Source organism: Emys orbicularis, chromosome 1 (assembly GCF_028017835.1).
Source record: "Emys orbicularis isolate rEmyOrb1 chromosome 1, rEmyOrb1.hap1, whole genome shotgun sequence".
In the NCBI taxonomy this organism is placed as follows: Eukaryota; Metazoa; Chordata; order Testudines; family Emydidae; genus Emys; species Emys orbicularis.
The window spans coordinates 370,890,027-370,901,793 of NC_088683.1; the positions used below are offsets into that span (position 1 = coordinate 370,890,027).

General features: G+C 41.7%; 1 pseudogene; it reads left to right on the plus strand.

The window, feature by feature from the left end:
* Nucleotides 1-10,528: 10,528 nt before the first annotated feature.
* Nucleotides 10,529-11,527, plus strand: LOC135894078 (olfactory receptor 52K1-like; annotated as a pseudogene).
* Nucleotides 11,528-11,767: the final 240 nt, after the last annotated feature.

The window sequence follows — 11,767 nt, forward strand, 5'->3', positions numbered from 1 at the left end:
TTGCCGAACAGAAGTGGGCTGAGAAAAGCAAGGAGGACCTTCTGCATGAAGTTATGCAGCAGTCCCGTGCTGAAAATAAAAAAAATGCATGTGTGACGGGATAGCGAAAGCAGGGTATATACCAGGAGAGCTCAGATTGCTGGCAAGGAACCGTGGAGCGGCTCCTAAACATTAGGGAGCGTCAAGCAGACTTGGTTCAGGTACTCCTAACACTGTATACGGAGCAGCTCCGAGCCCCCCGCAGTCATAAGAACATAAGAACGGCCGTACTGGGTCAGACCAAAGATCCATCTAGCCCAGTATCCTGTCTACCGACAGTGGCCAATGCCAGGTGCCCCAGAGGGAGTGAACCTAACAGGTAATGATCAAGTGATCTCTCTCCTGCCATCCATTTCCACCCTCTGACAAACAGAGGCTAGGGACACCATTCCTTACCCATCCTGGCTAATAGCCACTAATGGACTTAACCACCATGAATTTATCCTGTTCTCTTTTAAACGCTGTTATAGTCCTAGACTTCACAACCTCTTCAGGTAAGGAGTTCCACAAGTTGACTGTGCGCTGCGTGAAGAAGAACTTCCTTTTATTTGTTTTAAACCTGCTGCCTATTAATTTCATTTGGTGACCCCTAGTTCTTGTATTATGGGAATAAGTAAATAACTTTTCCTTATCCACTTTCTCCACATCACTCATGATTTTACATAGCTCTATCATATCCCCCCTTAGTCTCCTCTTTTCCAAGCTGAAGAGTCCTAGCCTCTTTAATCTCTCCTCATATGGGACCCGTTCCAAACCCCTAATCATTTTAGTTGCCCTTTTTTGAACCTTTTCTAGTGCCAGTATATCTTTTTTGAGATGAGGAGACCACATCTGTACGCAGTATTCGAGATGTGGGCGTAACATCGATTTATATAAGGGCAATAATATATGCTCAGTCTTATTCTCTATCCCCTTTTTAATGATTCCTATCATCCTGTTGGCTTTTTTGACCGCCTCTGCACACTGCATGGACATCTTCAGAGAACTATCCACGATGATTCCAAGATCTTTTTCCTGACTCGTTGTAGCTAAATTAGCCCCCATCATATTGTATGTATAGTTGGGTTTATTTTTTCCAATGTGCATTACCTTACATTTATTCACATTAAATTTCATTTGCCATTTTGTTGCCCAATCACTTAGTTTTGTGAAATCTTTTTGAAGTTCTTCACAGTCTGCTTTGGTCTTAACTATCTTGAGCAGTTTAGTATCACCTGTGAATTTTGCCACATCACTGTTTACCCCTTTCTCCAGATCATTTATGAATAAGTTGAATAGGATCGGTCCGAGGACTGACCCTTGGGGAACACCACTCTCCATTCTGAGAATTTACCATTAATTCCTACCCTTTGTTCCCAGTCTTTTAACCAGTTCTCAGTCCATGAAAGGACCTTCACTTTTAGCCCATGACAGCTTAATTTACATAAGAGCCTTTGGTGAGGGACCTTGTCAAAGGCTTTCTGGAAATCTAAGTACACTATGTCCACTGGATCCCCCTTGTCCACATGTTTGTTGACCCCTTCAAAGAACTCTAGTAGATTAGTAAGACATGATTTCCCTTTACAGAAACCATGTTGAATATTGCTCAACAGTTTATGTTTTTCTATGTGTCTGACAATTTTTTTCTTAACTATTGTTTCGACTAATTTCCCTGGTACCGACATTAGACTTACCAGTCTGTAATTGCCAGGATCACCTCTAGAGCCCTTTTTAAATATTGATGTTACATTAGCTAACTTCCAGTCACTGGGTACAGAAGCCAATTTAAAGTACAGGTTACAAACCTTACTTAATAGTTCCGCAACTTCACATTTGAGTTCTTTCAGAACTCTTGGGTGAATGCCATCTGGTCCCGGTGACTTGTTAATGTTGAGTTTATCAATTAATTCCAAAACCTCCTCTAGTGACACTTCAATCTGTGACAGTTCCTCAGATTTGTCACCTACAAAAGCCGGCTCAGGTTTGGGAATCTCCCTAACATCCTCAGCCATGAAGACTGAAGCAAAGAATCCATTTAGTTTCTCCGCAATTACTTTATCGTCTTTAAGCGCTCCTTTTGTATCTCGATGATCAAGGGGCCCCACTGGTTGTTTAGCAGGCTTCCTGCTTCTGATGTACTTAAAAAACATTTTGTTATTACCTTTGGAGTTTTGGGCTAGCCGTTCTTCAAACTCCTCTTCGGCTTTTCTTATTACATTCTTGCGCTTAATTTGGCAGTGTTTATGCTCCTTTCTATTTGCCTCACTAGGATTTGACTTCCACTTTTTAAAGGAAGTCTTTTTATCTCTCACTGCTTCTTTTACATGGTTGTTAAGCCACGGTGGCTCTTTTTTAGTTCTTTTACTGTGTTTCTTAATTTGGGGTATACATTGAAGTTGGGCCTTTATTATGGTGTCTTTAAAAAGCGCCCATGCAGCTTGCAGGGATTTCACTTTAGTCACTGTACCTTTTAACTTCTGTTTAACTAACCCCCCTCATTTTTGCATAGTTCCCCCTTTTGAAATTAAATGCCACAGTGTTGGGCTGTTGAGATGTTCTTCCCACCACAGGAATGTTGAATGCTATTGTATTATGGTCACTATTTCCAAGCGGTCCTGTTATAGTTACCTCTTGGACCAGCTCCTGTGCTCCACTCAGGACTAAATCTAGAGTTGCCTCTCCCCTTGTGGGTTCCCATACCAGCTGCTCCATGAAGCAGTCATTTAATGTATCAAGAAATTTTATCTCTGCATTTTATCCTGAAGTGAAATGTTCCCAGTCAATATGGGGATAATTGAAATCCCCCACTATTATTGAGTTCTTAATTTTGATAGCCTCTCTAATTTCCCTTAGCATTTCATCATCACTATCACTGTCCTGGTCAGGTGGTCGATAATAGATCCCTAATGTTATATTCTTATTAGAGCATGAGATTTCTATCCATAGAAATTCTATGGAGCATGTGGATTCACTTAAGATTTTTACTTCATTTGATTGTACATTTTCTTTCACATATAGTGCCACTCCCCCCCCCACGCACGACCTGTTCTGTCCTTCCGATATATTTTGTACCCCGGAATGATTGTGTCCCATTGATTGTCCTCAGTCCACCAGGTTTCTGTGATGCCTATTATATCAATATCCTCCTTTATCACGAGGCACTCTAGTTCACCCATCTTATTATTTAGACTTCTAGCATTTGTGTACAAGCATTTGAAAAACTTGTCACTGTTTATTTGTCTGCCCTTTTCTGATGTGTCAGATTCCTTTTTATGTGAATGTTTCTCATCTGATCTGGCCCTTACTTTATCCTCCTCCATCCTGTGCTCCTGACTAGAACCTGGAGAATCTCTATCATTCGACTCTCCCCTAAGAGAAGTCTCTGTCCGATCCACGTGCTCCTCTGCAGCAGTCGGCTTTCCCCCCATCTCCTAGTTTAAAAACTGCTCTACAACCTTTTTAATGGTAAGTGCCAGCAGTCTGGTTCCACTTTGGTTTAGGTGGAGCCCATCCTTCCTGTATAGGCTCCCCAGATTCCAAAAGTTTCCCCAGTTCTTGTCCCAAAGCTCTTTCCCTTGTGCCCCAATGTCACCACCAACACAGTTTGGCCACTATCCTCTTTCGTATTGCCACCAGCTGTCTCCAACACCTACACCTTCACTGTCCAGTCCTGCAGACTCCAACTCTTACCCACTTCACTCAACCCCGTCCACAGGCAGTTCAGCACGGATGAAGGGCAGCGCCCATTGCATAGCACTACAGACAGCAAGGCTCCATATGACACTTGTCTATACACAAATCTGTAATGATTCCGGCCCCCCACTACCACCTCCCTCCACCCTTCCCCCACACTGCACAGATCTGTCATCCTGTGTGGGTCTCCAACTTTTCGTAATATTAATAAATGCAATCATGAATTATATTAATAAGAGTAATCAATAATTAATACATTAATAGTTAAGAAATAATAACTAATTCCATCATCAACTGAACCATTAATACATAATTAATTAACAATAATTAATTAATAATAATGAATCCAATAACATAATAATTAACTCAGTGGTGTTAATAATCAGAATGAATAATTAATCAATAATCAAGCACACATTCATGATTAATGAATATTAATTGCCAATGAACAAATAATTAAATAATGTGTATATATTTATTTATTTATCCATATAATACTAATAATGTTAATAAATTCAGTCATCTTTCTCCAGATCTGTCTGTCTCCTATATACCCATCTATCCTGGCCTTTACAGGGTACTAGAGCTTATGGACATCTAGGCATTATCCCTAGTTTTCTTCCTAATCAACTACAATTTTTAAATATACACAAATACACAAAACTGCCAATTTCTCTCTGACTCAACACAGAGCCCAGGAGATCTCATCTCTCTTTGGGAAGGTTCCTTAATTACTGTTTAATCCTAAAACCGGATAATTAGCACAGAAGTGGAGACATGCTTGTCTACAGCCTGTTTACATTCAGATGCTCTCTTCTCCTCTAGAGGCTGAGAGAACCCCACTGGGAATACACAGAGCTATATTATAAACTGTGCACACCCCTGTGTTGGATCTTGGCATGGGATATTGCTGAAGATGCTGGGGTGAGAAAGGTGCGGGTCATGGATACCTGAGGGGGATTCCCAAGGAGGACAATTCCATCTCAGAATTCACAGGTACCCATCTTTTGCTGATGAGCTCACCTGATCGACAAACCCAGTGCCACGTGGGTGTGGTGGGATAGAAAGTAAGTCAGGAATCATCCTCGCGCCGTTGCCATAAGTGATGAGTTTGATAAAAAATCACTGGCCAAAATGTCACTCTTTCCGGTGCACCCCTGCTCATCTGGGCTGATGGACTCCAGCCACAAGGTGGTGCATTTCAGTGGCACAGTGAATCCTTCAGGATGAAAGATGTTAGTAGATGTGCAATACAAGGCCAAATTCTGAGACCATGACCCATACTTTTCTCAGGCCCCAGTGATGCAAAACTCCCCTTGGAGCAAGAACTGAGTACAGACATCAGGAGCCAACTGTGTGCTAATACACAGACACTGTCACCCCCCCTCTTGCATTTCAGGGCTCTGTCTGTTAATGGGGCAGGGGGACAGGGGCTGTTACCTGACTTGTATCTGCTGCAAAGCTTGGAGGTGCTAGGGCTCCTCACTAGAACAATAATGAGAATTTTTCAATATGGGTAACACATACTTTCTCCTAGATTCATTCCAGAAGTCGACTGAAATGTTATGCCTAAAACTTTCAAAAAACAATTCTGATTGAAGCAGACACCCAGCATGGGAAATTTCAGTCCAAACACCTAAAATTTGGCAAACTTATAAGCAACTGAAAAAGAGGTCTTCTAATTGAAGGTGTCAGACAGCCATAACTACAGGTGATGCCACCAGCACCACCTACAATGGCCAATCCATTTGTGAATCCCATTCTTCTATGCTCCTCGCTCCAATAATGTTGGTAGCAAGCAGTTCTACAGGCCAAATATGAATTATGTTCGCAATTACCTTTTCTCAATGTTATATGTTCAGACTTTCAGTTTAACTAAATGTTCCCTTGTTCATGTTATGAAACACAGTAAATATAAATGCCGGATCTACTTTCTTTATCAATAAATCCATAGGCTTTAAGATCAGAAGGGACCATTTGATCATCCAGTCTGACCTCCTGTAAAATACGGGCCCATTAAATTTCACTCAGTTACATCTGTATTGAGCTGAAAGGCTTGAGTGTGACTAAGGCCTGGTCTACACTAGGATTTTACATCATAGAATGATAAAGCCAAAGAGTTATAAGGGAACACAAAGGTCAGCTAGTCTAACCCCCTGACAAGTTGCAGGCTTTGTTTTGTGTTTGCTCTCTAAGGCTAGGTCTACACTGGGGGGGGGGGGGGGGGGAGGGGGTCGACCTAAGATATGCAACTTCAGCTACTCTGTTCCAAATAAACATACTGGTTCCTTCAGCTTGCTCATACGGCTTACATTCCATCCCTTGTGTAACATTTGTCACTTGCTATGGTGACAAATGTTACACAAGGGATGGAATGTAAGCCGTATGAGTTTCTCTACATCCTTTCTATACATTGGTGAGCAAAATTGAACACATTACTCCAATTGAGACCTAACCCGCACCGAATAGAGGAATAGTATCATGTACCATGACTTGCATGTTATACTTCTGCTAATACAACCTAGCATTGCATTTCCCTGTTTTGAAAAAGCAAAAAAATCCACACCCCAGACAGATGTAGCTGTATCACAGAATCATAGAATCACAGATCTGGAAGGAACCTCAATAGGTCAAGAAATCCAGTCCAATGCACTCATGGCAGGAGCAGCACAATCTATAACATCCCTGACAGGTGTTTGTCTAACCTGCTCTTTAAAATTTCCAATGATGGAGATTCCACAACCTCCCTAGGCAATTTATTCCAGTGCTTAACCACCCTGACAGTTATGAAGTTTTTCCTATTTTCCAACCTAAACCTTCCTTGCTGCAATTTAAGTCCATTGCTTCTTGTCCTATTATCAGAGGTTAAGGAGTATAATTTTCCTCTCCTTGTAACAACCTTTTAGGTATTTGAAAACTGTTATTATGTCCCCCCTCAGTCTTCTCTTTTTCAGAGTAAACAAACCTAGTTCTTTCAGTCTTCCCTTATAGGTCATGTTTTCAAGACCCCTAATCAATCTTTTCTCTAGTTTTTCCAGTTCATTTTGAATTTTTATCCTATTCTCCAAAGGACTTGCAAACCTTGGTATCATCTGAAAACTTAATAAGTGTACTATCTATGCCATGATCTAAATCACTGATGAAGACATTGAAAAGAACCAGACCCAGAACTCATCCCTGCAGTACCGAACCTGTTATGCCCTTCCAGCATTACTGTAAACCATTTATAACTACTCTCTGGGAGTGGTTTCCCAACCAGTTAGGCACCCACATTATAGTAGCCCACAGTATAGTATTGGGGGGGAGGGATAGCTCAGTGGTTTGAGCATTGGCCTGCTAAACCCAGGGTTGTGAGTTCAATCCTTGAGGGGGCCACTTAGGGATCTGGGGCAAAATCAGTACTTGGTCCTGCTAGTGAAGGCAGGGGGCTGGACTCGATGACCTTTCAAGGTCCCTTCCAGTTCTAGGAGATAGGATATCTCCATTAATTTATTTAATTTATTTATTTTTATTTATTTATAGCTCCATCTAGGTTGTATTTTTCTAGTTCCTTACTAATGTCTAAATATACCACAGTCATTAAGAACCTCTGCCATTTCCACATTTTTTGTTATTGTTTTTCCCCTCTTCATTTAGTAATGGACCTACCCTGTCCTTGGTCTTCTGCTTGCTTCTAATGTATTTTTAGAGTGATTTCTTGTTACCGTTTATGTCTCTAGCTAGTTTGATCTCATTTTGGGCCTTGACCTTTCTAATTTTGCCCCTAAATACATGTGTTATTTGTTTATATTCCTCCTTCGTAATTTGTTTCCACTTATTGTAAGATCCTTTTTTTGTTTTTTCGATCATTGAAGATCTCCTGGTTAAGCCATTGTGGTCTCTTGCCATACTTCCTATCTTTCCTATGCAGTAGGATAGTTTGCTCTTGTGCCCTTAATAATGTCTCTGAAAAACTGCCAGCTATCTTCAAATGCTTTTCCCCTTAGACTTGCTTCCTATGAGCTCTTACCTACCAACTCCCTGAGTTTGCTAAAATCTGCCTTCTTGAAATCCATTGTCTTTTTTTGCTGTTTTCCCTCCTACCATTGCTTAGAATCATGAACTCTATCATTTCATGATCACTTTCCCCCAAACTGCCTTCCACTTTCAAATTCTCAACCAGTTCCTCCTTCTTTGTCAAAATCAAGTCTAGAACAGCCTCTCTACTAGTAGCTATCTCCAGCTTCTGGAACAAAAAATGTCCCCAATACATTCCAAGAACTTGATGGATAATCTGTGCCCTGGTGTAGACAGCATGGGATGAATTCTTCCATCGACCTAGCTACCACCTCTCAGGGATTACCTATGCTTAGGGGAGAACCCCTTCTGTCTGTGTAAGTAGTGTCTATATTGAAGCACTATGGCAGCAACGCTCTATCATTTTAAGTATGAACAACCCGTCAAGCAGATCTTCCAGAAAAAAATCCAGTCTGGATCTGCCAACATGGGGAATTGGAGAATCCAACACTTCCCTTCTCAGTGTGTCCCAATGCTTAATCACCCTAAGAGCTAAATATTTGGCCCTAATTTCTAGCTGGAATTTACCTAGCTTCAGCTTCCATCCCTTCGGTCTTGCTCATCCTTTCTCTGGTTGATTACAGAGCCCATTACTACCCATGATTTTCTCCCCATGAAAGTCTCTGCTTGATCTTCTTTTTGATACATTAAAGAGAAATACACCTTCAAGTCTAATGGTCTGACTTTTTCTCTATCCTCCAATCATTTTTGTGTCTCTTTTCTGCCCCCTCTCCAAGTTTTCAACATCTTTTTATCAAATGTGGAACCCAGAACTTGATGCAGTTTGTTTCACCAATGCCATGTGCTGAGATAAAATCCTTCCCCTGCTCCAACTCACCACTCCCCTGCTTATGCATCTGAGGACCACATCATCCCTTTACGCTACAGCATCACACTGGGAGCACACGAAGAGCTGGGTGTCCACAATATACCCAAAATCCTTTTCAGGGTCCTTGCGTGCCATAAAACAGTGCTGTAGTCTGTGGGTCGGGCCTGCATTGCCTGTTCCTAGAGGATCATTTTGCATTTGACTGTATTAAAATATTTTGTTTGCATGGGCCCCACTTTCCAAATGCTACAGATCAATCGGTATGCCTGCCCTGGTCTCATCACTGCAACCACTCTGACAATCTTTGGGTCATCCACAAATTTTATCTGCAATGATTCCAGATCATCATGATGAAAATATTGAATTGTATCAGTCCTAGAAGTGATCCCTGCAAAATCCCACTATAAACAGCCCCATTTACTGATGAAGGCCTATTGCCTGAAGCTTTCTGAGATCCTTCCTTTAGCCAGTTTTCAATCCATTTTACATGTTCTCTACTGATATTACACTAAGTCATTTTTTTTAACTCAGTGTTTTCCCCTACTAAATCAAATGCCTCTAAGAAATCAAGGTTTGTTACATCTGTGCGGTTCCCTTGATTAACCAAATGTGTACCCTTGATCAACTATTGTGTACTCTCATAAAAGGATGAAATCAGATTTATTTGACAAGATCTGTTTTGCATAAACCTTGTTGGTGACTGGTATTAATTATATTTCTGGACTTTTTTTTAACTAATCCCATACCAGCTTTTCCATTATTTCTTAACCTTGTCAATTCTTTTATACAGAAAACATTTCCCTTTATTTTTTAATACTTTACATTTAACACAGGAAATGACAGAGAAATTTTCTAGGATTTCTCTTCTTGTTAACATATTTAATAACCTCCTTTCTGTGATCCAGAGCCCTGCCAAACATGGAGTTTTCCCTGATGTTTTAACATCCCTTATCAACTTTCATAACTTCCAATTTCTATTCTTGGCTATCTATTTTCTATTTTTCCCATTTTTTGCATATTGCTTCACTGCCCAAATTTCTCCCTTCACTTTGCCACTGAAATGGGTTTTTACCCAAAGTTGTTCACCTTGTTAACTATGAAATCATGATTTTCCCACTATCTAATGAACTGTTATCAAAGAATTACCAATTTTCATTCATATTTTTCTATTTAAATTTTTCCTGCCAATCAGTTTTGCTGACAATTTTCCTTAGCTTTGGGGAATTAGTCCTCTTGGAGCATTAAGTCTATAGATAGTACTGGTTGGGAACTGTCCATTTGCATGTAAATCAGTTTCATTTTTTATTTTCCTCCCTTATGTTATATGCTCCCTTCCTTGTCTCTTGTGTAAACTAAAGAGTCCCAGATTTTTTGATCTGTTTGCATATGGCATCCTCCCCCATTCTCAAAGCCTGTCTTGGAAACTACTTTTATATATGCTCTATCCCTAATAGAGACTGTGTGACAAACACTGAACACATGTCCAGAACATTTTATTCTCCATACCATATCTTAGGGATCTGAACATTGCTTTTGTTTTGTCCATTGCTGCGAATAAGCAGGTGTTTCTCTTGAGCTGCAAGCAATGATGCCCAGGACTTTTCCCCAAGGTATGTTCTAGTTGGGAGTTTTCTCCCAGCACATGTTCTGGCAAAAGTTTTGTTTTTTTCCAGTCTCAGATTTTGAGCAACTGAATGAATGGGGAACTCCCTACAGCATGGATTTAGTATGGTCATTGTTCATAGTTATTTTCTCAGAATAATGTAACTTTTCAGTGTGTGAAGAGTGATCAATCTGCTTCTCCCATGAGAACAGCCTCCACTAGTGCATGCAGTGTCTCATATTAATGTTGTCTCTCCATTCAGGCATTTCTACTGCGACTATCACCCAAGATCCGGAGAACACCCAGAAAGTCAGGGGAACAGAGGGTACATGCAGGAGACACCATTATGCCTCAGAGTTGGACAACTTCTCCCCTAATCCATGTCAGATTCCAACATAACAGACTTCACCAACCCCTCCACCTTCATCCTGCTGGGCATTCCTGGCCTAGAGGAAGCCCATATCTGGATCTCCATTCCCTTCTGCGCTATGTACGCCATAGCCATGTTGGGGAACTTCACTATCCTGTTCATCGTGAAGAGGGAGGCAAGCCTCCACAAGCCTATGTTCTATTTCCTCTGCATGCTGGCCATCAGCGACCTGATCATGTCCACATCCACCGTACCCAAAATGCTGAGCATCTTCTGGTTCAATTCCAGGGAGATCAGTTTCAGTGCCTGCCTCACCCAGATGTACTTCGTTCATTCATTCTCAACGATGGAGTCTGGAATCCTCGTGGCCATGGCTTTTGATCGCTATGTGGCCATCTGCAATCCTCTGAGATATTCCACCACCCTGACAAACTCCGTTGTGGCCAAGATAGGCCTGGCCGTGGTGCTGCGCTGTGTCATACTCACATTACCCTATCCCTTATTGGCGAGCCGGTGGCCATATTGCAGAACGAACATTATCCCCCACTCCTATTGTGGGCATATAGCTGTGGTGAAGCTGGCCTGCGCTGACATCAGCATCAGTAGTTATTATGGCCTGTTTGATCTTCTCTCTGTGATCGGAATGGATGTGTTTTTTATCGCTGTGTCCTACACTCAGATCCTCCAGGCCATCTTCCGCCTCCCCACAAAGGATGCCCGGCTCAAGACTTTTGGGACCTGCATCTCTCATGTTTGTGCCATCTTAGCTTTGTACGTCCCAGATTTCTTCTTCTCTCTCATGTACCGGTTTGGCCACAATGTGCCACTGCACTTCCTTGTTCTCATTGCCAGTGTGTACCAGCTGGTGCCCCCTGTGCTGGACCCCATCATTTATGGGGTGCGGACCAAACAGATCCGGGATAGGCTGCTCCAGTTCTTTACTCATAAAAAGACTTAAATGTTTTCTCCTTGTGTGCTCTGGCTCTCAGATTGAGCTCTGTGCAGAGCTGGCTAGTCCATGGTGCTGGGGCCTCTTCCCTCAATCACTTACTGGACAGACAGAGAGACATTAAATCCTTTCCTGTCCTTACTGTGCTGTGTCAATGTGATGAACTGGGGAGTCAGTCTATGTACACTACACTGAGTTGCCACCTTTCTAATTGCTGGTAGCTGGATCCCTGAAATTTCAGTCTTGCCC